This window comes from Siniperca chuatsi, linkage group LG13 (genome assembly GCF_020085105.1).
Source record: "Siniperca chuatsi isolate FFG_IHB_CAS linkage group LG13, ASM2008510v1, whole genome shotgun sequence".
NCBI classification, from domain to species: domain Eukaryota; kingdom Metazoa; phylum Chordata; class Actinopteri; order Centrarchiformes; family Sinipercidae; genus Siniperca; species Siniperca chuatsi.
Genome location: NC_058054.1, coordinates 18453414 through 18480434, shown reverse-complemented (window position 1 = coordinate 18480434; position 27021 = coordinate 18453414). Strand labels below are relative to the sequence as shown.

Genomic DNA, 27021 nt, shown 5'->3' with positions numbered 1-27021 from the left:
CAACACAAAGCAACCACAAGCACTACCCATCCAAAATGGTGACATCTGGAGAGCACATTATGAAAGTCTGTACAAAGACATACCAATGAATCTAATTAATTCAGATCAATGTATTATAAAAGAAAAAATAAAGACAACCAAAACCCCCTTGATTTCCCAATTACTTGGGAAGAATTGACCACACAGACAAAGTCTCTCCGGCCAAGGAAAGCTTGTGGTCCAGACAGCAATAAAAACGAAATGCTCAAATGCAGCACCCCAGAGATGCAGGGTGCAGTGCTGAAGTTGTTCAATATCGTACTACAGTCAGTATGTTTTCCTGACATCTGGTGCAAAGTGCTCATTTCCCCCTATTTATGAGAGTGGGGGCAAATCTGACCCTAGTAACATACCGTTGCATCCATGTAAGCAGTTGTTTAGGTAAACTAGTCTGTAGTATTCTAAATAAAAGAATACTAGATTTCCTTGAACACTCCACCTTGAGTAAAAATCTAATTGGCTTCCTCCCAAAACACTGCACCACCTACCATGTATATACCCTTCACTCTTTAATTAACATGTACAGCAAACAAAAAATGGTATGATATTCACTTATTAAATTGATTTCAAGAAAGTTACTATTACAGACTTCTACATTGTGGTATAGGGGGCAAAATGTATGATCTGGTTAAATCAATGTATTTAGAAAACAGGTGTGCTGTTAAAATTGGAGAATCTGAATCCTTCACCAAGAGGATGGGCGTTCGTCAGGGCTGCAATTTTTTTAATTTTTTTTTTTTTTTTTTTTTTTTTTTTTAAACGCAGATGACCTTGGCTGGGCCCTGGCAGTAAATATAAAGAAAAATGCCCCAGATGTCAGGAGAACAAATACCAGTTCACCATAAATAATCATATCACTGAACATAGTATGAGTTATACCTACCTTGGTATAACCATAATAGCATCAGGGAGTTTCAACATGGCAGTGAATGCACTAAAAGAAAATGTTTGAAGAGCTCTAAATGCAATTAAGAGAAAATTCTATAATTTTAATTGGAATTATTTCCAAATTCCAATTAAATTAAAATATTTTATAGCATCATCCAGCCCATTGTGCTGTATGGTAGTGAAGTATGGGGTCCACTCAGTCATCATAGCTATACCCGTTGGGACAAACATCCAACAGAATCTTTACATGTTCACAGAAAAACACCAACAAATACATGTAGAGCAGAATTAGGCAGATACTAAATTGACTCAAATTGTTTTAATCACCTTAAATCCAGCCCCACAGACACCCTCCATTCTAAAACCCTCCAAAACCAAGAGCTGAGCCCAGAAAAGAGTCTCCTATGTCAGTTGATGCTGAGACTAACTGCCCCCTCTCAGACACACTCTGAGCAGTCTCACAACAGCACTGCTTTCCAAACACCAATCAGAGTAAACCAAATTATAACACAATGTAAAGAAACCTATTTGGAACATTGGAAAGAAGAAACTAAAAGCCAAACTAAGTGTTATCTGGCCCTAAAAAGAGATTATGAATTGGCAGAATCTCTCTCTACTGTCAGAGATAGAAAGCAGAGTACAGACTCAATGACCACAACTTGGCAATCGAAAAAGGAACACAAAAAAATCATGGCAACCAAAAGAAAACAGAATATGTGGTCACTGTTCGACAGGTGAGGTTGAGACATATATGCACTTCCTCCTACAATTTAAAACATTCAATGAAATAACATTTACTTTAACAAGTTCAACTCTAAATGAGCTCTCAAAATTAAAAATAATCCTACGAGAAGGAGATAGGGCAGATTTTGCTGCCCAATATGTATCAACATGCCACAACCTGAGGGACAATGAATGACCTAGACGTTCATAAAATTTAAAAACAAAAAAGTTGCAGTGTTTGTAGTTTTCACCTATTTGTATTTTTAACTGCAAGTCTACAGTTTATCATCATTGTCATCATTATCTGTACATATTGTTTTTATTTCACATTTGCTTTGGCAATGTTAACTTCATGCCAATGAAACCCCATTGAATTGAAATTAATCACAGAGAGAGTAGGCTAACCAAGGCCCAAGACACAAAGCCTAAAATAACTGTAGGCGTAGGCATAACAGACTACATATTACCGTCATTCAAACATCAGAGTGGGTAACCTCCAGCTTATGGAAGCATGGCATTCATCTCAGAGAGTTATGGGAGCTCTGATGCTCCTTTAAGGCAGATGACAAGTCTGCTCCTTCGTTTAATTAATCAGAAACACTCTTTGCATTAGAACCAATTCTCAAAAGAATAATTGTGTCATTACACTTTTAAGCAAACATTCCGATGATTACGTTTTTTTTCCTCAGCTGTGGCATTTCCTGACGCCAGAGCTAATGCGATACCCGGGGAGTCTCAAAATATCAATTGTTTACCATTACAGCGCTTGGCATTCACTATAAGGAAATATTGAGCCTTGCTGAAAGAGACTCAATCTGCCTGCCTTACAGAATTGCACTCAATAATAAACCTTATTTGTTTTTCTTCTTTGTCTGCCTCTTCCGTTTATTATGAATTATTTGTTGATTTACAGTACAGTGAGCAAGGGGGAGAGTGTGTCTTGGATTACCAACAATGGCTCTGATTAGTTTCTGCAGAAAGAGATGCAGAGTGCACTGAGTGATGGCTTACTGTCGATTAGTTTCACTGAGTGGGCCAATGAAGAGGCACAACAGGATTTGAAAGGAGTGAAGTGAAAGTGGAGTGGAGGGAAAAGGACAAGAAAGAAAGAACAGAGAAGGCGATGGGAGGGAGGAGGTGATATCTCCATTAGCAGAGAGCAGCAGGCGGCAAGAAGAGCCATGGTGGGGAGAAATGGATGGCAGTGTGACTGACTGGATTGAATAAGAAACAGTTCCATTCTGCAGACTTGAGACTCATGTGATGATCAACCAACGTAAACAGTCGACCATTTGCACTTATTTCAACTCACTTCAAATACAACAATCTGCTACATGTCAAAAAAAAAAAAAAATAAAATTTAAATGGAAATTCCACAGCCTGACTGGCTGGAGTGAGTGATTCCGCCATCTGTTTATGTCTAGCTTTGCATCATAAATTGTGTGACACTTTATTTAAATACACCTTCAATGCAAAGCAGACTCAAGAGTGGTAATTGAGAACAAGTTTTGACAGTTCAAACACATATGGTTTGGACAAGTTACATGCCATAACAAGGAAGATGTATGTCAAAATTGGACAAGCCAGTTCATTATATGATATAGAATAATGCCAGTATCATTTAAATCCATTTACTGCTGCAGCTTGCAGTTTCTCTTTTTTTTTGGGGGGGGGGGTGTATAGCCGATTTTTTTTTTTTTTTTTTTTTTTTTTTTTAAATTTTGTTTATAATTTATTACCCTTTAGTGCCAGGAAAAAGAAAGCTTCATTATAAATTTTTTTATAGTCATTCAGCCTTTCATTATACTAATCGCTGAATAAGCACAACTCTTTTTTAAGAAAAAACAAAAAAAAAAAAAAAAAAAAAAAAATCAGCTTTCAGGTAGTCATTGTTCACTTCTCCATGTCTGTCTTTCAAATGCGTGATGAGTTTTGATGTGTGTTACGTCAGGCCAGCGTCGTGTCCAGCCAGTGGCTTCTTCTCCAAATCAGCAGCTGGGTATGCCACCTTCTGTTGTCCGAGTCCAACCGCAAATATCCGACATTTAGTCAGCACAAAATTGATGCGACAAACATTTAATCTCATTTTCAGGTTGTAGTTAACTCTAAGTTTTAGTTATTTATATATTCAGTTACTTACAAATGTTGAAAGCTAAACCTATTTATTTTCAATTAATGATATGAATGGATTTGGATTCGATAAGCTGATTAGAATTTGATAAAATGCTATCAAACCCCAATCCTTCTCCTGGCTAATTTGCTAACTAACTAAGGATCTGTCAGCAGGTAAACACAGGACACAGAGGTAAGTGCAGATACGATGGTAGGTTTATTTACAACAGCAGGTGGTCAACACAGATGAAGCAGAACGCAGGTAAGGGAACGGGATAATGGAATGTCTTATCTGAGTCAGGAAGTCCTTTTCTTTTCCGGAGTATGGCGGGGAGCTGTAGAGCCAGGAGACGAGTGCAAACACGGGCTGAGGGGAATCCAGAGGACAGGTAGATCATCAGCAGGTACGTGAGTCAGGTATACCAACTTGGTAGGGTTGCGACCAGACAGTGAGCGGGAGGAGTGCTGCTTTATAGTGCAGGTGGGTGATTGCTGACAGGTGAGGGTAATCAGTAGTCTGGTGATTGGGATCTAATGACTGTGGTGGGCGGAGACGGTGGTGTTTGTGTAGGTTCCCTGACAGTACTTCACTATTTGTCATCCCTGTTTCTATTTTGTCACATTAGCTCACAAGTCTCCCTGCTCTGCTGGGTTAGTTGGTTTGAGATTCAAGACACTGCACTGGGTGAGAGACACATCACTCGATCCACTCCAGTCATGAAAGCTGTACCGTCTCTCTCAGATGACTGTATGTCACTGTCTGCCATGGTAAATCTGTCATCTAACCCCCCCCGTCAGTGCTATCAGGTAACAGGTGTTAACTGTCAGTCTGGCGGTTTGTTGGGACGTTTTCCTGGGTTCCCAGTGAAGACTTAAATTAAATGTCCCTTGAACGAGCAAGCTGGAAAGAATTTAGAGTGACAGTTCAGCGTCAGTGAAGGTAACACAGTCAAAAAGGGGATGAAATATCTAACATATATTGGATGGATATCCTGATGATAATAACGACAAAGATGGAAGTGACAATGCGGGTTAACAGATGAGGATTAGATGATTTCAAAATGTGGGTTACTGTTCACTTTTCTAGCACTGTCAATAATTTAATATTGTGATCATCTACTAAACTAGTACTCTGATCACTAAAATACTGTATATTAATAGTCAAACATCTGAACGAAGACCCAACTCAGAGAACGTGGATATTTAAGATTAACACAGAATAAAAAAAAAAGTTTGTCTTTTTCTTTTTTTATTATTGTAACAAAGTATATACCAACACCTTAACTAGCCACCCTCAACCTGCTTTCTCCTGGCCCCTCAGTTCAGTTTCCTTTGGACAACATCTACAAATCTGCCAGAGGAATAATGGAATTGTAAAGAGCATGAAGTCTGTTATATCTGTCCAAGCTGCAAGATGTCTGATTCAATTACAGCACAAAATCTGTTCCAATAGCGCTCTAACAAGAAGGAAGCAGGAAATTACTTCCACTGTGGTGTCCTCAACAGAGCTCATAGTCAAGCACAGTGACAGTGAGGTCTAAAAATGGCTAGTCTGTTCCCTTTGTGGAGTACATGTCACAAAAATACATCTTGAAGCTGTGACTTTCCCTCTTTGTGAAAAGAGGATACAGATATAATTTTTTAGGATAAGCAATATAATGCACATGGACTGAAAGATACTCTCAATTAATTTAAAAAATTGCTGACCTCATGAAACCTCCTGTGTAAAAATATGGATATTTTTTCAGAGCTGCTGATTGTACTCAACTATGCCTCTAAAACTCACCATCGTAATCACAATTAAATGTGCTGTCACAAGTCACGTGGGTGCTGTTATTGCTATATTGGAATCACCTGAATCCACAGTGCTCCTAACAACAAACCTAATTCTTTTCACAGTTAACAAGTTCTTCAGCTGAACTTGAGAAACAGTCGCTGAGGAGTTGCTGTTCCTTCACAGTTCTAATTATCAGCCATTTTGTGGTACCCATGGTTTATCCATCCTGAGAAGTATTTATTCTGCTTCATTTGATGTGTAAAAATGTGCCATGGAATTAATTCAGCAGGTGAATACAGTCTTAAAGGACTTCAGATATAAAGGTATACTATATGGCTGGAAAATAGTTGCAAATTCATGTATGGTACCGTGGATAAAGAGTGAGAATCACTTCAGGGAGGTTATAGTTGCTGGCAGAGGCATTTTTAAAGCGGGAGAAAAGCTTTAGTCATGGCTGAAGGGGCCTATAAGCCCCTCTAGAAAAGTATGAGCATGAAAAACAGTTACCTTTCACAGCGGACTCATTTACTGCACACAAAGGTGTATGCAAACACACCAACACACAGTAACCCAACAACACTGACAGAATTAGTAAGTGCTGCACCACTGGGAATAAGGGTTTAGAGCTTTTAAGTACTGTTTTAAGACAAGTTTTCTGGTCACAGTGGTGTGTGTCTTATTTGAGCAACTCAAAAAGGTAAAGAAACTGTATGAGTATAAAAGTGTCAAATCCCACCGCCTGAATCCTGAGTGCTGAAAGAGATATATATATATATAGATATATAGCTATAACAATAAAATCAGACAGTACAGTAGCTCACTGTTAAGATTAACAATACTTATATTAAATATAATATTATATTTCCCCTTATCTGTGTAAAAAGAGGAATGAACAAACAAATGAATGAATGAAACACAGCATTTCCTTTAACATCAGTGTGGTGTGGAGGTCTCACAGTAATCCTTATGTCTGTAATCCATGTCTATAATTACACTATCAAACTAGCCTCAGTCCTAATCGATAGAGCATTTGTGTTTCCTTGTTTATCACCATAATGACTACGGTGAATAAACACAACACAAAATGTTAAAACAATGCTCGGAGTGAAGGGCTAAAACAGTACATTCACTTGAAGCTGAAAAGAGAGCAGAAATCCTGGCATGTTTTGGTAATACAACAAACATACAAGTAGTTAGAAAAAATGTTTTCAATATCTCACTTACAGTATGATATTGAATATTACTAACATTAACAATCAAGTGTGTTGTGCATCAGCCAGTATTGTCCAATCGCAATACGTAGAAAACCCAACCGGTGCAGTCTTAGCCATCTGCCATTTATATTTACTTCCTTATAATTGGAAATATACACATGCAAGTGGATACACTCACAGAAAAAACACTAAAGCACACATACCCTTATTGATAAATGTTTACATTTATGTGCAAAATGAAGATGCAACGTTTTGAAAGTGTTCACATCACAACACACATTTGCCTGGCTCACCTGGCATCACTGAATAGCGAGAGTTTGTGTATGAAAACTTCAAACTTCAAACAGCCCGCATTTGGTGTATGTATGTACAGATGGTTGGTCACGCCTTGGTGATGGCATGGATGTGTATTTTGTGAGTGGTCTCTGTAGAGCTAAAGACATTAATCATATTTCATTGTTATTTTTAGTCCAATAGGCATTAACCAAGAGAGAACTTGTTATGCATCAGCACTGTAAATGTTTCATCTTCACTCCAATTCCAGCTGTTTTTCAAATGGCCCATTTTACTATGGTCTGAAGATAAACATTGTTGATACTAGGTCTGTGTGGGGCCATTAGGACTGGAATGAGGCTCCTACTATTGGAAAACTATTTCTTAATCTGCTAATAAATATTTCAGGGTTTCCATCACTCTCTGTCTCCGTGTGTCTGTCTCTCTCTTTTATACCAGTTCATTCGATGTATCCAGAATCACAAACACACACACACATACTCACACACACAGCCTGCGGCTATATCCAAACCACCATGGTAGAGAGGATCTGGGGTGATGGTCTATGGACTGATAGAGTTCAAGCAGTCCATGTGACTCTTGGTGGTTAGCCAGTCATTTCAGCAACAGCCTTGGACAACCTGCTGCTACTCACTGTGTGTGTGCATGTTTGTGCGTGTGTGTATCAGGATTTGTGTGTTTGTGTTTTTGCTGTGGACTGACAGAATTCCCAGAAGCCTGTGAGAGTGACTGGGAGGATGTCTGACAGGTGAAGATAAACTGGACCAACAGCCAACAGCGTGGAGGCAGTGGGCTTTATAAGAACAACATGCCAGACAGAACACATTGTCTACTCTGCATAAAAGTTGACTATGTCTGGGATTTAGGAGGATAGGGTGCTGCATTCATGTATGTGATGGGGTTGGCAAAGCACAGGGGCTGTAGAGGTGTGTATAGGTTATAAAAGTGTGTGTGCATGTGTGTGTTTCAGTGTAAATGTGACTAGATGGGAGCTCAGTGGATGGGAGACAAAGAAAGAAAGGTAGAATAATACAAATGAATGTAACTGCAATGAGAAAGATGGGGGAATATATCGGAGATTAGTTACGGACCAAGAGGTAGAGCAGTAGATAAATCACCACTACCTCAGGGCAGCAGGAGCGGAGGAGTGTTCAAGGTATCCCCCATGTTTTAAGATTTGACCCCGAAGAAATGGTTAAATTAAATATCCAATATAAAAATGGGCATGGGAAACATTACAGTGACAAAACAAGACATCTAGATTACACTGACACCACTGCCATCACAACCTGAAAATGCAACTGATCCGGTTATCATTCATTATCAAGTGGCTGCACGGAAGAAGAGAAAAGAGTAAAGAGTAAAACCTAAAAAAAAAAAAACAATCTAGCCTTAAGCTGAAAAGTGTCACGGTGGTAAGAGACTTTCATTTTTTACACTATCTTAAGTACCCACACTGATACATTTAATCCATACTACCTCATGCTGCTCCTCTGCCACTTCCTCCTTTACCCTCAAGTACCTACACAGATAAGAGCAGACACCATTAGGGCCTTTCTTGCAACAGATGATGATGATGATGACACACAAACACACACACACACAAAGACAGAAGAAAATCCTTATAGATTGATGCACCCTGCTGTCAGTAGTAAAAGAGTGCACTGTGTGTTTGTGTGAGACATACATGTGTCATTTTTCATTCCCTCTCTCAGCAGGTTTGGCCCTTGATGTCTGGATAATCTCGTGTACTGAAGGCTCAATTAGGTGATTGAAGCAAATCTACAGCAAATGTAATAGCTCAGACTGGTAGTGCTCTTAAATATTGCTCACGAACCCGTCTGTAATGCCAAGCTGTTTTATATTGAGAATGTCATATTTTGCACATGGATGCATTATAAAATAAGAAAGGGTAACCACTGCAGTTGTTATATACATATTATTAGTTCAAGTTAGCTAAGTTAGTTATAGCCTCCCTGGAGCAGAACCCTATGCTGGATCACTCAAATCACTGTGAGCCAAAGCAAGTGCTTTCACAGATCCTGAATTAACTGTTTCTGCACCTTCACTTCACCTTTTAACACAAGGTTTTCTTGTAAAGCCATGCCCAGTGAGGCAGGTTCCAGCACATCTCAGCACTCATGCTCCCGGACATCAACTGTGTCTCATCTGTCATATAAAAGTGTTGGCTGGCTGATAGAGCACTAAAATAATAGAAACAACGTCTTTCACAAGTTCAGTTCTCCATTATGAAAAATAATGATCTTATAATAAATAATAATTAGCTTGATTTATGGAAGTTTCACAATATCCAATCTAGCTGCATGTTTTTGGAATGTGGGCGAGAACAGGTGTACCAGAAAATAACCATCGCAAACACAAGGATGGCATAACTCCAGACAGAAAGAAAATAAAACAAATAAAATGAAACTGACGGTCCACTAGTTGTTTGTAGAGCTTTTAACTGTATCTTATGGTTGTCCTCTTCTTCAAACTCCATCCGTTGAGGAAGACCATGAGATGTGGTGAAAACCTCCAGAAAAAGCTAGTGGAACTGGACCTTACGATAGGATTTGTTTTTTGTTTTTTTGTCAAAACACCTCATGGATTTAACACAATTTAATAACATTTAATACCTATTTTTTATCATTTCAAATTAAAATGATTTAATGATTTAGGCCTGCAGATATACTGGCCTGGTGTGTGCATGTGTGTGAGAAAAAGATAGTTAGAGAGACAAAGGAGAGGCAGGGAGGCTGGGCCGGGGATGAGCCAGCTAAGATGTATGGGCTGTCAGTAACATTAATCAGCCTTTCCCCAGCAGCATTCATCTCTGGAGCAGCACCAAGAACTGGGCACTGACCAGCAGCCGGCCAGCAAAGTCTTCGAACTTTTGCTGTTATCTTAGCTATGCTTTCCTCATTTTGAAAACTATGTGTCTGCTTGAAAAGGTTTTTTGTCTTTTAGTTGTCACCAAGCTGCCTGGTGAAATAATTGTTAAAAAGACAAAAAAGAAAAATGAGGAGACAGGGAAAACTAAGACTTTTGTGAGGGTGTACCATACATTTTCAACAACAACATGATGGATGGAGAATGAGACAACGTTGTGAGAATGTGATGGAACACCATGTAAGCAATGTGAAAAATGTGCACTGACTGACTTCAAGGATAAAAATTGCAAGAAAATGCAGTCAACAGTCCCTCAGCATTGCTAAGCTAATAGCATCTGAACCCTTTTCATTCTTATTGCTCTACTGTTGTGCCATTTCCAAAACCTCTGCCTCTCCCTTGTGTTCACTTTCAATCCTCTGCAGATTGCATCTGACTTTGTCAAAGTTGTCTGCATTACATTTGGAAGAATATGTCATTGGAATAAAAAGGCATATGGGAGGGGGGGGGGGCAAAGTAATCAAGGGAGCTGAAAAGCGTGAAAGTACCATTACTCATAATGCCATATACACATAGGAAAGATAAATGACTGCAATGCAATGGCAGCCTTCTAATACTGGATCTGGTTAGGCATAAAGGAAGAGAAAAACGTTCCCCTTGCTTACCATCTCACCATTGTTTCAAATAATTGTTATACATTGGGAGCTCATATGAAAACACATGTCCTAAAAGCAGTGTGAAACAAAAGGACTGCAAGACAACAACAGCTCCCGATGGCTTTATAAACCAAGATCAGATTTATTTCACATACACTGACTGTGAACATGCCTACATCCCAACATCTCTGAGTCTGTGCCATTTGCTGTAGATGTTCACAGGGTTGTGGTTGTCAAGATGAGGCTAGCAGCCATAATACAGGAAAGGCAAAGCAACAGAAAGAAAACAAAATCCTTTTCTGTAAAAAACAAAAGGTGAAGCTGAACCTCGAGCAGGCAAAACACTGCCTCCCTCTTCAACAACTGTGGTGGCTTTACAGGTGCCAGTTATCTCTGCCTCAGGCTACATGCTCTAGTATCTAAGGCTAGGCAGTACATCAGGATAGAAGACATGTGCTGAGGGAAGTTGACCAACTGAGGGAGAAAAGTAGGGGAACAACAATACACTTTACTGCCTCAAGGCTTCGTCTCCCCAGGAGAAGTTACATATTGCAGGAATATTATATCAGAGAGTGAAAAACTGCATATTCTGACAGCTCTGTCAAAATATGTCTGTTCCATCTGTTCAAATATGCTGCTAAAACATCACAGTAGTTAAAACCCACTGTAATTTATGTGTAGCTGTATTTCAGCTTCCTCCAAAATAACAGAAAGCAAGCTAAAACAAGATCAGGAAGTTGCTCCAAACAGCTTGCACAGGATGATCCTGTTTGTTTTACTGACACAAAAACATCACCAGTGGTTGGCATGATTCGAAAAATCTACATGATCCACTGAAATTTACATATCTCTTTTTTTTTGAGGGTACTATTCTTTAAAGGCACATACATAGATCCACTAACCATAACTAGTACTCTAAACTGGACTCTGGACAAACTAATTAACCTTACTTCGGTCTGTAAGGCACACTTGTTTTCTCCAACAATTACAGTAATTTGAGCACACATACAGTGAAACACACACACATAAAAACACATTTATGCTGTGCCAAAGAAAAGTATTAGAACCATGACTGACGTAATTTATTTATCGTGGCTTGTATAACATTGGTTATAAACAGCAGCTCCTCTTGACATGGGCACATGACACATTCACACACCTCCCAGTGTGATTTAATTCTCCTGGCATTTTTCAGAAGCTGTTTAGCTGCTCAGAGAGCTGTGGGAGCTAGGGAGAGAGGTAACAATTGCCAACAGCAAGAATCAAAAGAGGGATGAGAAAAGTAAAAAGAAAATACAGACAAAGAAATGGAGGAACAGAAATAGAGTTAATTAGGGAGCCTCTACTTGGAGGAACCATGAGGTTCACATAATAAGTATTGAGAGGCTGAATAACACTCAACTGAACTAATGTCATATACTGAAAACAGCCTGCAGTAACAGTGAGAAACATTTATGCAATGTTACATCATGTTACCCTCTGGACTCAAACACTAAGGTTTCCATCGTGCCACAGCATCGCCTCAGACAGGGTTGCAAATTATACTCTGGCCATGAAATTATTTTGGTGGCTTCAAAGCATTCTGTTGACTATGTGAAAATGTTCATATTGTATAAAATGCTTTACTGACTTAAGGTACTCTAGGCTTAAAAATGGCTATATGCTAGCAGGGGAGCAGGTCTAGAAATAACTGTACTGTAAGGTATTTTGTTAGAGTAGCCTACAGAATAGCCTAAAATATTATTTATACTGAAGAACAAAAATCAATCTTTTGATGTAATTATTTTTTTCTGAAATGGGAAAATGTATGGTATCTTCTTGTCTTCACTACCCACTAGGTCATTATTTCACACAATAAGTAAATTTACAAATTTGGCTCACTGGCAAAAATAAAAAACACTGTTATAGTTTAAATGTTGCACAGAATGGTCATAAAAAAACGATTTCTGTGTAGTTGTCAGGACAGGAGCGGAGTCAGAAGACTGAGTTGACAAATTTGGGTATTTTTGAAGCTGAGAGGGAGAGACGTGAGTCTGAATAACCAAGACAAAAGGCAGCAAAAAGTACAGCCTTGTGAAGGGGATAACTGTGACAACAAGATACGATGAATACTAAAATTAAAATAAATGTTATTATCTTGTTTCCTGCCACACAGACAAAGCTTTTATTGTTCCCCATTCCGGGCAACACTACATCAAGCAGATACAAAATCCTGACAGTTAGATGAGTTACCGCAAAAATGGCAAGTGCAACAGCACTCACTCCAAGTCAAAAACAGTGGGACATTTGCAAGACAAAAACACAACACACAAATACACACAATCACACACAATGCAGAGCTACTATATTTTACAATATGGGTTTGTATATAAATATCTTCCTCTCTCTCATTCTCATGCCAACACACACACATCCAACCTCACAAAAAGATGTTAGTAAAAGCAGCTTTTTCAAACTCCACCCCTCAGGCAGAAACAGTCTTGCTTTCCCACCACAATGTGTTCTCAGTGGTGAGGACATTATGTTTTCCTGGAAGGAAAAACAATCAGCCTGACACAAACCTGAAAGACCTGTATGCACCTGTAGCTGTGTTGCAGCCAGCCAATTACATCACAGCCAGATAAAGCAAGTTGATTCATCTGCAGTAGAGGAAGTATAGCTGCAAGACCTTGTACCACAAAGAAGCTCAAAAGATGTTTTTCGTGATAAGATAAGAGACAGGCACTTAAAGGTCAAATTATATATTTTACTTCATTGATCTGAGTCTTCTATGACCTTGTTTCAAGTCACTTTAAACAATGCTGTTATTATTATTAATAATAATAATAATAATAATAATAATAATAATAATAATAATAATAATAATAATAATAATAACAGCAATAGCTGGAATTTTTATAGCACCTTTCAGGCGACCTAAGGATGCTTTACACATAATTATGAAAATGTTATGTTCATGAGAAGTTCATGAAAGCCTTTGCTATTGTTAAAGCTGCACTGGTCAATTTTTGGCCACTGGCTGGAAAAAAAACATCAAAACAGCTGGCAAGACAACAGCAACAAATTGCTATAGCTAGTGTTAGCAAACAATTTCCTTCTTATACATCCAGCAGGTGTGAAGCAACATTAGCATTAATTTTGAGTCATGTTTCTGTCCACATTATGAATGAATGTCCAATTCTCACTCTCCTTTTAGCTCTGTTTTGGTCTCCACCAACTCATGAGAAAAATATCTGGCTCTTTAGGTTGCTTGATGCTCGACTATGTTCACCAGCCACAAAGTAAAATTGTCTTTCTACAGTTTGGTGCTAGGCAGGTAGCATACAGTGGGATTAGCAGGTTTTTTTGAGAGCACTTCGGACTCAACCAGTAACTATACGGGGCAAAAAAAACGACAATGAGCTAAAAGAGCCTAAAACCTTCTGTGGGCTTTCTACCACTTTCACTTTACACATAGTCAGTTATTCCAATGTTAACATAAAGTGATTACTGCAGCTTTAAGTGTCAGTTAGGTCCTTCCTGGCACTAATCCTTCTGATTATTCCTTGCAGCAGAAAAAGCAAGTAAATATAAAAAGAAGTGGGCAGTGTTGTTTATTTTTAAATTATCATTCAAACTTCATCAACAGAAATAAAAAAAGATATCCCAGTGTAAGGGCTTGCCAGTAGATCACAGTGCACAAACAGCACAGTGCATAACACCACAGCAAAGAATGCACTGATTATCATTGTCTGCATGTACGGTAAATTCCCCTACTTCTATATGCTTTAGGCCTCATACCTACCACTATCACACTCGTAAAATAACAATAAGAAGCCTCATCACAAATCACACTATCAATTTGCACTAGACACTGCAAAATCTCCTGATGTTACTTAGAATGCAAGTCCCACTGATACATATTTGATAGAAATGTTGTCACAACCTTCAACACCCATATGTACGAAGTGCTGGTATTTGTTCAAATTAATGGTGTGTTCACATGAAAGCTAAGCAAATTTTTTGGGGATTAAAAAGTGGATTTATCTTCACTCTCGCTTCTCAACCTGTCGGCAGAAGCTTCTGTGGGCATCCAGAGCTCTATGATACTACTTCATATTTATACAGAGACCGAACAAAAAGGAGACTGCTTGGAGAAAAGTAAGCGAGGAAGTTGGACTACCTCGTAATTCTGTTACTTGATTCCAGCTATCGGTTGTACTTTGAACCAAATTAGCTTAGCATAGCCCTGATCGATCTGAACTCCATTTAGAAAACAAGCATTTTAAAAGATGTTTGCTTGTCATCTTGCGGACAGACCTGACAAAGCATGAATTCAAACTTTTTACAAATCGGCATCATGATGCAGTTATTTCGGCATCCTTTTGATCTGTTTATTGCAATTAAATCACAGCAAAATCATTTTATTTTGGGTTCATACCGCTGTAGTAAACCAGATTAAGGGCAAATATTTACAGGTTGTGTTTACTTGTAAACCCAAATGATCCCACAGTCAAACTCGCGTGAGAAACACAAGCCGAAAATGCGCTTCGCATTTGGTGTGAACGTAGTAACAGTCAAAGGTTTCATTTAAAAACCTTTGCTATTAATTTCAACATCAATTTGTTGTGTTTTTTTTTAAATCCGACAACTCACTTCTGATTTCCTTTCCCTAGCTCTAAATTCCACCAAAGTCCTAGCCTACCATCTCCGGACACGCACACTCTCTTCACTCGTTTCTGTTTGTTATACTGTAGTTTCAGAAAGTCATGGTTATTTCATTACACTACACGAAAGCTGGAGGGCCCATACATTTTTTATCTCTCGCCTCTCCACTAACACCAGGGGTGTTCTCCCCCTCTCACTTACTTTTCTCCCAACTCCACACCCTTCGATCATACTCTTCCATCCTTTTCCACTTCCGCTCTCTGCACCAACATGCCTGGAGACAGTGTAATGTTTAAACGAATAATCCATCCAGATACAGTTACATTGCACTGTTAAGTCTGTAATGATTGATGCAATGGATTTTTTTTTTTTTGAAGATTTTTTTGAGAATAGTTAATTGTTTAGTGTAGACTACCCCCATTCATTTAACCTGCCTTGTCTACTTCCGTTTCTATGTATTTTACAAAATTTCTCTTTCACCAACACTCATGGCTGCATGCCTGAACTTTCTGCATTCAAAATATGACGGTGGTTAACAAAAGAGCAGGTTAACAACTACTGACTATTGCACCCTTTACTAAAAACGTAGCATGCTGCATTACATTCTGGTCTATTGAAGCTACTGCCACTGCTGAAATTACCATCTTGTGCTCTTCTGAAATTCATTTATCCTTCTCTGATAAATAAATTTGGCCTAAGAGACTGATACCAAATTCATATTGCTGTGATGTTTTAATTATTATAACTTACTGTAACTGCAAATGGAGACAAAAATGACCACCAAACAACAAAATGGACCCCAAATTACAAAAAGTAATATGCTGATAGATTTTGCCTGACTGGTTGTGTTTGGTCTAACAACCTCTGGAAATGGTCCAGTAGCAATTTTGGCCAACATCTCCTCTCACATGCCTTCCTTTTCACTTTCTTATTAAACAAACAAAAAAGCTTCCATCTGGCTGTGTGTCCTCTAGCAAAAGGTGTATAATAGGCTTTGACTTAAAAAAATGAGTTGTTCTGCAAGTGTGAGGTGGCTGAACAGTACAGGGGTGTAACCAAGACATTAAAAATACAGAGGGGTTAAGCTGAGAAACTATATTACTTTATACGAGATCAGACCTAAATTTCCCTTCAAAAAGAATTTCATTATTGATTTAAAAATAGAAATGGACATACAATAAAAATCCATGAACATAACCTTGGTGTCCTCAGTGGTAGTTTCAGCCTTGGTACAATATGAGCGAAAAAAGGGGCCACAGCACAATGTGAAGACTAGTCAATAATCCGATAAGCAGAAGGACAGACAAGACAAAGTCAGTGACAAGTGAGCTGGTCACACAGAGGCAGTGTTCATCACCAGGGAGTGCTTTATCCAGAGAAGTTACAGCACTGAGGGGAACTGTTTTGAAGTTATTGTCTACTCTAAGCTCAAACAGTGACATCAGCCAGCTCTCAGTCTGCAGCTGCTAATCTCTGACTCTCTCTCCGATCTTTCCTATCAAATTCTATTCACTTCCCTTTTGCCCTGACAGACGCCCAGAAGAGAATTGGGCTTAGAGTAGAGATGTAAGAGGAAAAGACATTGGTGAGAGCACGCTCAGTGAGTCGTCTGTAAGTGGTCACTGAACCCTAATCCACCTTTCACTACTCTCAGTACCGATCAAGGCACTCACAAATGACTCACAAGACTGGCATTACACTTACAGGGGTCTAGTCTGGGTCATATTTAGACCCAAATATTTCCCAAATTTTCAAGTTTTCAAAAATTTATGCACACCTGAATATGTGACAGGTGCATCTGGGGAAAGCACAACGTGGATAAAAATGAGAAAAACCTTTTACATCAAAACCACAATTTTAAAGAGTACTATTTTTAAATTGCAGGAGACACAATGTTAATTATAGTTTATAACTAACGTGCTACAGCAAGTGAAAGTTTAAGCCAGTGCCTGTTGATTTCACTTACCAACAGTTTGTCATTTTTACCACAACTGGCCAACTATGTAGCCATTATCAAAAACAATTAACCATTGATTATGTTTGAATACTATTCAATAATGTTAAATATGCTGCTAATGTATTAACTTTATAAATATGGACTAAACTGGTCAATATTTCGAGCAGAGCAGAAGGAAAACATAACTGACGCAGATTGCTGCCACTCTGAACTACACATTCTCGGCACTGTAATTGGCTACAACTGCATGGGAACTGGAAAGGGAACAATAATGTGACTCAAAACAAAGTTATTTAACTGGTATTCATGCTGCTGATACCATTGCAAGTTTTTAGTATTATGCCTGGCCTGCTGCTTCATTCTGCGCTCCTGACACAGTGACACAGTAGTTGTACGGTAGTCATTAGGCCTTTGTGCTGGTAAAGACTGCACACCATCACTACATGGCAACTGCATCACAGCCACTTGATAAAGGCATCAGGGTCAGAATGCAAAATAGCTATGAACAGGTCAGGGTTCTTGAACCAAATTTTATGTGGTGCTGTGGACACTGATTCTGTATGTATTCGTAGTCTGCTGAAGCTGAAAAACTGAACAGATGACTCACAAAGTCTAATGAGGGAGGCCAGCCTCTTTTATAGCCACAACTGTGGTTTGAAAGTTGCAGAGCATGACTATGTGTATGGTGTCTGCTGCAGAGATATGAGGTCAATTCAGGTCTTATAAATAAGATGATTCCCTCATTGGGGAACTGCATCTCAAACAAGCGCAGAAGTGTAGTCATTCAACACCCGCTCACTTATTCCAATACTGCGCCTGTGCATCAAGCTTTGAAGTCTGACATCTGTGTTTGTTTTAGTCTCACAGCACAGAGGTCTTTAAATCCATCTCTGGCTGGCTTCAAGTTATGCTAACTGAGATGCTGTGTAAGGACTAACAGATAAGACAATCTGAATTTAAGTTTGACTTCCCTTTGAAAGAGAATTTCAAGAAAGAAAAAATGGGAAAGAGATTCAGGGGCTAGCCGAGGTAACACTACTCATTGCGTTACATTACATCACTCCTAGTCCACCTTTGCAGGTCAACAGATACATGCTTTTATTAAAAAGTAGTAAAAATAAAAAGTTTTTGCTTTCAAGCTGTAGTTACCAGAAACACCTCATTTGTGGCTATTAACAGCCTGGCAATTTCCATGTTGGTAAAACAAAAGCTGTTTCAGTGATTAAAACATGATTGCTATGCCATGAACGCTGAATGAGTGGCAGTGTGACTTCAGGGCAAATAACACACAATAAATTCCTCTGAAATGAAGCCTTCAACCATGGTAGCTGAAAATGAATTCAACAGTGTGACGAAACCATCTGATACATATGAGACGGGGCAGAGAAAATATGTGGTAGAGAGGGAAGGGAGCATTTGACTAGGCAAGGTCAGAATACAGGAGGAAACTGCTTAATAGACAAACCATTAAGGTGGTAAAATATGTGTGTGTGTGTGTGTGTGTGTGTGTGTGTGTGTGTGTGTGTGTGTGTGTGTGTGTTTGTGTGTGTTTGTCAAAGAGAGAGAGAAGCAGAAACAAAACAAAAAATTGGAGAACTTATGGAATAGGGAGAGGAAGAAAGACAATGTGTGAAAAGATGAAACAGGCAATTTTCATTTTTCCGCATAAAATTCCTCTCGCCCTACTCTGACTAACCCCCCCGCCATCCTCCCTACCTGCACTCCGCCCCATCACATTTTCCCTGGCTTTTGGCTCTTGATTTGAATTTAGACAGGGAACAGTGAGCAGAGTGCACGGCTGAGGTGTACTGCAGGTGATATGTCCTCGCTACCCTTAGAGTAAATCAGAGGGACAGAATTCAGTTTTTTCCAGCCAGGCCAGGCAGCAGGCACACCAGAAACAGAAAGCAATGTAGAGGCTGGATTTGTGAGTCCAGGTGACCTAGAGGTTTAAGACACTGACCATGTAATCGCAACATCACCGGTTCAAGTCCAGCTGGGGACCCTGGTTGCATGTCACCCCCCCATCACTCTCATTTCCTATCAGCCCTCTCCTATCTACTAAAAGCCAAAAATTCCCCAAAAAATTGTGTGTGTGTGGAGCCAAATTTCCCTAAGAATTATGTTCATCTTGCACAGATCTGCAAAGCACGATTTACCTCCAGTGCCAACATTCAATGCAGAAAGTGGTGTGCCCTTAATGTAGAAAAGTGTAAGGATGTGGTGGGTGGACGTGTAGTGCATTGAACTTTGGGGCAGGAGACTGAAGTTCATGCCCTGTCACAGTCTTGCAGTAAATGCTTACTTTCTTTTAACTGTAACCACAATTTATGCATGATTTGTCCAATTTCTCTTTTGTGTGTGACTGTAATTGTGTGCTATAAACCCTTATATGGGCTCACTGGGCTACAAATAATACACATGTATCAAGACAGATCTGCAAAGCAATCTTCTTCCTGTCTTCTTTGTAAAATAGTTGCAATCTAATATTCAGTATTATTTAATTGTAAAAACCAGACCAAGGCTTCCACACTGCTCTACATACCTAATAGCACTCATACAGTGTACAAAGAATGGAGTAGTACTTAAGCAGTTAATTGGAATGTACTGAATAAATAAGTTTAGTGGAAATTATCAGTGAAATACTTTATATCATGGCAGTAAAAATGGCATTGGGGCAATGTGGGTTTAGAGTAATGTTTTTGGAAATGACATGATAGGGAAGAATGGAATAGAGAAACAGACAGGCAGAAGTAGTTAAACCAGTAATGAGAAATAGCACTAAGAAAAATATATTGAACCATGTTGCATCCTCTAAAATAAAAACTTGTAACAGTTGCTTATGCGTCTTAAGCCAGTCACATGGAGAACAGTCTGTCCATGAACCAAAGGTTGTATAAATGAGGGTAAAATAAGATGTTTGTTCTTCAGTGCCTTGGCAACAGAACAAGAAATAAAACATTTTGTTGTCTGTTTGATAGATTACCATCTGCCCACTATTCCCACAGCATGATTCTTCAATCAGACACAACCATAGATCTTACCAGATAAATCCCCCTTACTAATACTGTAAGGGGTGGATGGGAGGGACAGAGAAAACAAATCTAAAATCTAATTTAACTCACAAACAGTAGAATGTGTACATCAGATTACAATCAAATTGAATTTCCTACTCCCTGTCTCCCAAGTTGCCTTTTTCTTACATCCACGCATACACAAACCTCCCTCAGTTTCTTTGTTTGCTTTGATATTACAAGACATCAGTTGGGGCAGTCCGTCGCTTCCATCAGCCCATACTGAGCACACCCATGCTTTTCTGTGTCTTCTGACATTTTTATTTTCACATGGGTGGGTTCAAATGCCTTTGCAGTTACAGCGTTTATGAATACAACAGACATTAATCATCTGCAGGTAATTTCCCAAGGTAGGAAACTAAACTTATAGATTTCCCTTGAGATGGCTGTCCAAAAATGTTCCTACTTCTTGTGATTGCTGTTTTACATACTTCCTATCTTTCTCATGTTTTCATCATCCTCTCCTTGTTGCCCCCTAACAGACTCCAAATACAGTAGCAGTATTTTGAGTGGGTTGAGTAAGTTTCATAGTGAGGTCTCAGATTGTGGGTTGTTGGGTTTTTAATCATTCAAACAAGTTCATTTCAAACACATACTGTGTATTTTACATGTGAAGTGTTGTGATACACCACGCAATAATTTGGCTAGGCAACATACAGTAGCTGCTTGTCCAAACTGAGACGACTACAAAGCAAGAAAGGAGCCCTCCAAATCTCTCCCTGCTCTCCTTCCATATATTGTTGGCTTCACCATCAATAGGTCCCGACATTAATTAAATCTCATCCAATCAGGACTGAAGATCTTACTCCATTTTGTTTGTGCAGTTGAGTGATGATGGATCAGTCTGTGGGCTTAAGCTTTATAGTACAGTTACAAGGTTGTGACCTAATCATGCCAGCATTGTTTTTGAGTGTGTGTGTGCGTGCGCACGCAGGGCCTTGAGTCTGGAAGCCTATAGTTTAACACAAAGGAGTTGAGTCATGACACCACATCAGTGAGAACTGCAGAGCTGGTTCTGTCAATTACAGTTGTGTTGTTAAATTAGCCGGAGAATTGGAGACAGCTGCATGCTTCATTTTTTATTTTCTGAGAGTGTACTTAAAAATAGCATTAACTTTCAACATGCAGTTAAAAGTGTCATATCTTAGTCAGAGCTCATCTCTTTTTGCATATTCTCTCTCTCTCAATTCAATTGTGCTTTATTGGCATGGGAAACAGATGTTAACATTGCCAAAGAATGTGTAAAATAAAAACATACATTAACAGAAGAATTGTGATATTAAAATCTATACAGATAAGTAAGCTAGGATAATAATAATAATAATAATAATAATAATAATAATAATAATAATAATAATAATAATAATAAACTGTACAATGCAGTTAAAATACAAATACAAAACGTTTTTTTTTTTGTGTGTTGTGTGTGTGTGTGTAGGTCATTTACTGTCCCTCAGGTTGTGGCATGTTGATACATATTGGGTAGCAAGATTCTATTTTTAATTTTGAGAGCTCATTTAGCTCTTTGAAATCTGAGATTACAGAGAGAGAGAGAGCGAGAGAGAGAGCGAGAGAGAGAGAGCGAGAGAAAGCAACTAGCAGACAAACACAGCAAGATCAGCAGATAGCTATAAGACTGTTATCAGGAAAGGTCACTAATGCTAATGTGTGTGGTGTGTGTGTGCATGTGTGTTTGTGTACCCATTAAAATGTTTTCTACGTTGTTTACCAAAGTTTATTCCTCAAATAAAGCTTTATTCGGTTCTGTTGTCAGTGTTTCTTCAGTGGTGTCCAGATACACTGATACAATCCAAGCTGTTCAGAATCATGAGGAAGGAAGTTGCAGAGGGATAGGACCATTAGCAGTCTGTCTTCATCATGCTCCGTTCCCCCAGGCCTAAAACAGACCGGACACTGAACACTCCTGGAACACTTCACTTTGGCATTCATGTTAATCAACATGACTGAAAACAGCTGCTGACTATATGGACACTGTAGATGTCTGCTTTTGAATCATATCATACAGTATAGCTGAATCAATGTCTTTACTCTTGCTGTTGATCAATATACGCGTACTTATTTGATGTGTCATGTGACAGACACTGCTGTCACTTGCTCTTTTAAGAACTGGGCATGTTATTGATTTGTCACAAAAATGGCTAACCCTCTGTGAACCTAGCAAGTTACCCATTTTTTAAAAACTTGTCCTATACAGTCTCTTCTAGTACATGGTACTTCAACTGCACATCTGCTTTGTCCATAGCCTTAGTTTCCTTTCATTCTCCTATAATGTGTTTTTGTCCTCTGCCTCCTTCAGTCTGTTTATTGATCTGTCTATTTTCAGTCTCTTGCTTGCTCACACGTTCGTATAGCATCAGCATGGGTAGCAACCCCGCCATCTGTCCTCTTCACCCTCCTTCCCTGTTTGCTAATTTGCTAGTTAATTATAGAAATGCAGGAGATCAGTGCAGTCTCTTCATAACGTAGGCTGTGTTTATTGTCTTTGGGAAGAGCTGACTCTAATGAACTCATCAAACATTTTGCCTATGAGCCAGTCAGTCAGCCAGATAGTCAGGGAATAGATTAAAGGACATACACATTCATTAGTACCTACAGTACAAATTCTTTACTCTCAGCCAAGCAGGACATTCAAGAGGAAGTAGTGGAGTAAAGTAGCTTCTGTAAAATTGCCTGGGCAGCTGAATTCCAAATTGGTGTTGTGAAGCTAGTTAGCTCATCTGTCAAGTCCCACAGATGGCCCCAAAACATGCACTGTAATAATACAGTGTGTACTGTATTGCACGCCTTTGCAAAGTATACTCTCTGTGTTTGCGGGTTTATTGCATATCCTGTATATCTGCATCAGGCCACTCTGAATAAAAACCAAATGCTTCAAATTCTTAGTTAAAATTAGCTTTATAAGTCAAACTGCACCTATTTGGACCCCTACACAATGACAATGAGATTCACAGTAAAAGATAAAGATAGATAAAGTGAGTGACAGCATCCTCTTTGGTGTTTCTGTCTGTGTATTCATCATCAACACATTTTTTTTTTATTCACCAGCATGACAGGTCTCTATGCTCTGTTTCCTGCTTCATAGCACATTTAATTTTAGTGACTTTGTTGAATGTTTTTCATCAAAATGTGTTGTGAAATAATTATTTTTTTTAAATTAAGTTAGTTAATTAGTTAAATCAAGTCAATGACTGACTTCATCTTCACAGGGTTGCAATTTTGCCCTACTGGCTGATAACACTAGCTCCCCGAATAGATCATCATAGATAACTGTGACAAGTTTTCATACTAAATAAGGATTTCCAGCTTCATCACCTTATTCAATGTGTAAAATTAAAGACGTGAAATGATTCACTGACTAATTACACTTACAAAAAGGGATATATAATTATTCAAAATATGTAAATCACAATACACTGTAAAACAACATGCATTATCCATTACTATAAGTTTGTTTAAGTAATATATGTATGTTGTCCCAAAGAAGACACACACATTGAAATGACACATTATTCTTAAGAATATGCAGTATGTCCAAGAACAAATCTGACTCTTTGTTTAAGACATATATGAAATCGAGGCGCAAAAGGGAGCTGCTTGCTCACTAGCCAATGCTGCCACTAGCCTTGACCAAGCTAGCAAGAAACCTCCAGACATGTCACCAACCGAAGAGGAAGATGAGCTTCCACTTATTTGGCAGAAAATGTCAAACAAGCTCCTGCAGTCCTTTAACGAGTGGTCGGACAAGTTTAAGCAGAGTTTCCAGAATCTTTTGTCCGCCCAGCAAGCGCTCACTGATAGACTGTCCACCACCGAAAATCAAACTGCAGACCACGAACAGTGAATTCACACCGTGGAAACTTCAGTCGCTGAGCTGCAGCAATAAAGAAAATAAAGGACTGCAGACAAGCTTTCAGATCTAGAAGGGAGATCCAGGCACAACCACATAAAGATTGTTGGCGTTCCAGAAGGCAAGGAGAAAGGGAGGCCAACCGAATTTGTCTCCAACCTGATTCCCAAGCTGCTGGGGGGTGACAAGCCTTTGCCGTTAAAAATCCCTTGACTTCCTGCTCTTTTGTTTTCCTGTTCTGCCTTGGTAGACAAGTCAATCAACAAAACTTTAACTTAAACCTTGCGAATATTAAATCAGATAAAAGTGTCTCACCTAACTCCCTGTGTTTCCATACATATGCCAAAATCACTCATTCAAGCCTGAACAGTTAGATGGAGTGTTTGCAGTCTGGAGAGAGAGGGGTATCAGAACTTTTTTTTAGATTTGTACATTGATGGCCATTTTGCAGAATTTATTCAATTAAGTACTAAGTTAAATCTTCCAAATTCACATTTTTTCCGATATCTTCAAGTCCGACACTACGTTAAGGAAGGAAAAGAGTCCACCCTCACCACCCATCCTTTTCTTGAAAATCTCTTGCTCCCTCCAGGTTCCAAGCAGCTAGTATCAAAATGTGTGAACTGCTTTACTACTTCGGTTTCTTCAGATCTTATTAGGGAAGCCTGGGCCAGTGACTTGAATTAAGAGATATCAGATATCAGAGTTCTGGGACGAGGCAATGCCTTGGGTTCATTGTTGTTCTATTAACATGCGCTACAGTTTAATCCAGTACAAGGAGATGTATAGACGAGCATTAATCAAAAACAAAACTGAACCGCATCTTCCCATCAGTGTCTCCTGAATGCAATTAGGGTTGCTCTGCTGAAGGATCACTAGCACATAATTTCTGGTTTTGCCCTGCAGCCCTACAACTTTTGGGCTGCAATTTTTGAGTGACTATCAAAAGCCTATTCCAGAGACATTCAGCCCAACCACAACCTGGCCATCTTTGGATGCTCTGCAGAGACTTTTGAGCTACCGTACAACATGCAGATTGCTCTGCACCTAGGAATGGTGGTTGCTAAGAAACTTATTCTCCTGACCGGGAAGTCTACCACTCCACCCTGCTTTGCGCGTTGGGTCAAGGAGATGTTGTCCATTATACAAATGGAAAAACTGCGTCTGCACAAGCCCAATACCCAGAATAGATTCAAGAGAATTTGGGGACCTTTCTTAGCACAGTGTCATATTATCCCACATCCACAGGGACTCTGACCTGCCTGGCTACACGAGTGGATGTATTGTTAACTGAATTAATTTATTCATGTTACTTTACCTTGCTCCAGAGATGTTTAACATAACATATTTGAAAGACTATTTATGTAATCTTGTAAACTGTCTGGAAGGCTTTTTGTTTTGTTCTGTTTGTGTTCCACTTGGCGAATTGAAAACTGTAAATAAAGTATTGAAAAAACAAAAACAAACAAACTAAAAGATAACAATGCTATTTTTAACCTAAATAAATGAAGAGAATTTCAAAGTCTTGGGGGGACCTGTAAGAATGCAGGCCACAAAGCAGTCCTCGCTCCGACATTTCTGTGCTGTAGCTGAGGTTATTTAGACCTTGGGTTGCAGGTGGGGTGGCAGATGTCTGACGATGGAGCTAATCAGACGTCCTGCTTGGTCTAATGGCTGAATAATTGTCCCAGGCTTAGCTGTGGTCTGATAACGCCCTATCAGCCCGGAGTCATCTTACAAAGCAGACAGGGATGGAAAATAATGCAATAGGGAGAGGGGCCAAATTTTATTAGAGATGATAAAGAATGGATTCATAAGTCTGAATGGAAATAGCAAGAAGCAGAGAGCTGCAAAGCTCATTGCTCTGAAAAAATGGCTCTCATTCTCTGACCTTTCAGATACAGAGTGGGAGAGAAAGAGGATCTCATTGTGTGTGAGGAAATGTTCCCTAGTGTGATGAATTATTGTCCCACCTTCACAGTCACATATAGACTTTTGTATTCCTCTCCTATAATAGCCACGCAAAGGGGTCCTCGGTGAACACATAAGCAGACACTTAGTTGTCATTGTTAAGGTTTTACACCGTAATTAACAGAGAAATGTTAGTGACATACATGTATAGAGAGGGTTAATGTTTTCAAAAATACAATAATCCTTTTAAGCTTTAACTGGCAAATTAATAACTGTCCCTGTTAAATAAACATGCAAATAAAAAATAAACTTCTAACTCTCAATCATCTCCCAATACTAGAACTGTTATTTTTGCTTGTCTCCTCAAAAACCTCTGGGGTATTTAGATTGATGAAGAAATCACACAAACAAAACCACACAAAAACACATGCACAAGCACAACCAAAATATGCAGCAGTGTGAAAGGACAGATTTTCACTATGCTGAGTAGAACAGAAACGTTCCTCCACTTTTCACCGATAAAAGCAAATTAAAATCCCCTTACATCCTGGCAGGACGCCACTGGCTCCTTGAATTAATAAGACATTTCAAATCAGCTTAAAAGCATCTTGGTGAAAAGCTTACAGTGTTTGTTTTTTAAACTTTTTTGGCAATGAGTATTAGATCACAATGTCAAGTTGTGTTCTTTAAATTTTCTACAAAACACACATTAACAAAAGAATTTGACAGTAGCCTTGGTGCATTCACTAAAAACTAACATCAATCCAATTGTCTGTTCTTTACAGTATTCACTGGTGCACAACCACAGTGATGGCTACATTCTTCACAGTCATGGGCAATGGTTTGTGCAACAGTATTATGTGTATTATCTCTTTCCACCAAACTAAATGCCAATTTTTCCAATTTTTCAAGCACTCAGCTTCCCCAGAACTGTGTCTTTGGATTTATTTACAGTGCAATTTGTATGTTTTT

The 27021-nt window shown here is 38.9% G+C and overlaps 1 protein-coding gene across 3 annotated transcripts in view; it reads right to left on the bottom strand.

The window, feature by feature from the left end:
- clstn2a (calsyntenin 2a) overlaps nucleotides 1–27021 on the bottom strand; it is a 157617-nt gene that overhangs the window by 92958 nt on the left and 37638 nt on the right. Inside the window, exon 1 of one of the 3 annotated variants that reach the window (XM_044219522.1) lies at nucleotides 2118–2136. The exons of the other annotated variants lie outside the window; for them this stretch is intronic. The gene's annotated coding sequence lies outside the window, so the exon portion shown is untranslated. Of the gene's footprint in view, nucleotides 1–2117; nucleotides 2137–27021 lie in introns of those variants that run through there. 3 annotated transcript variants of the gene reach the window in all.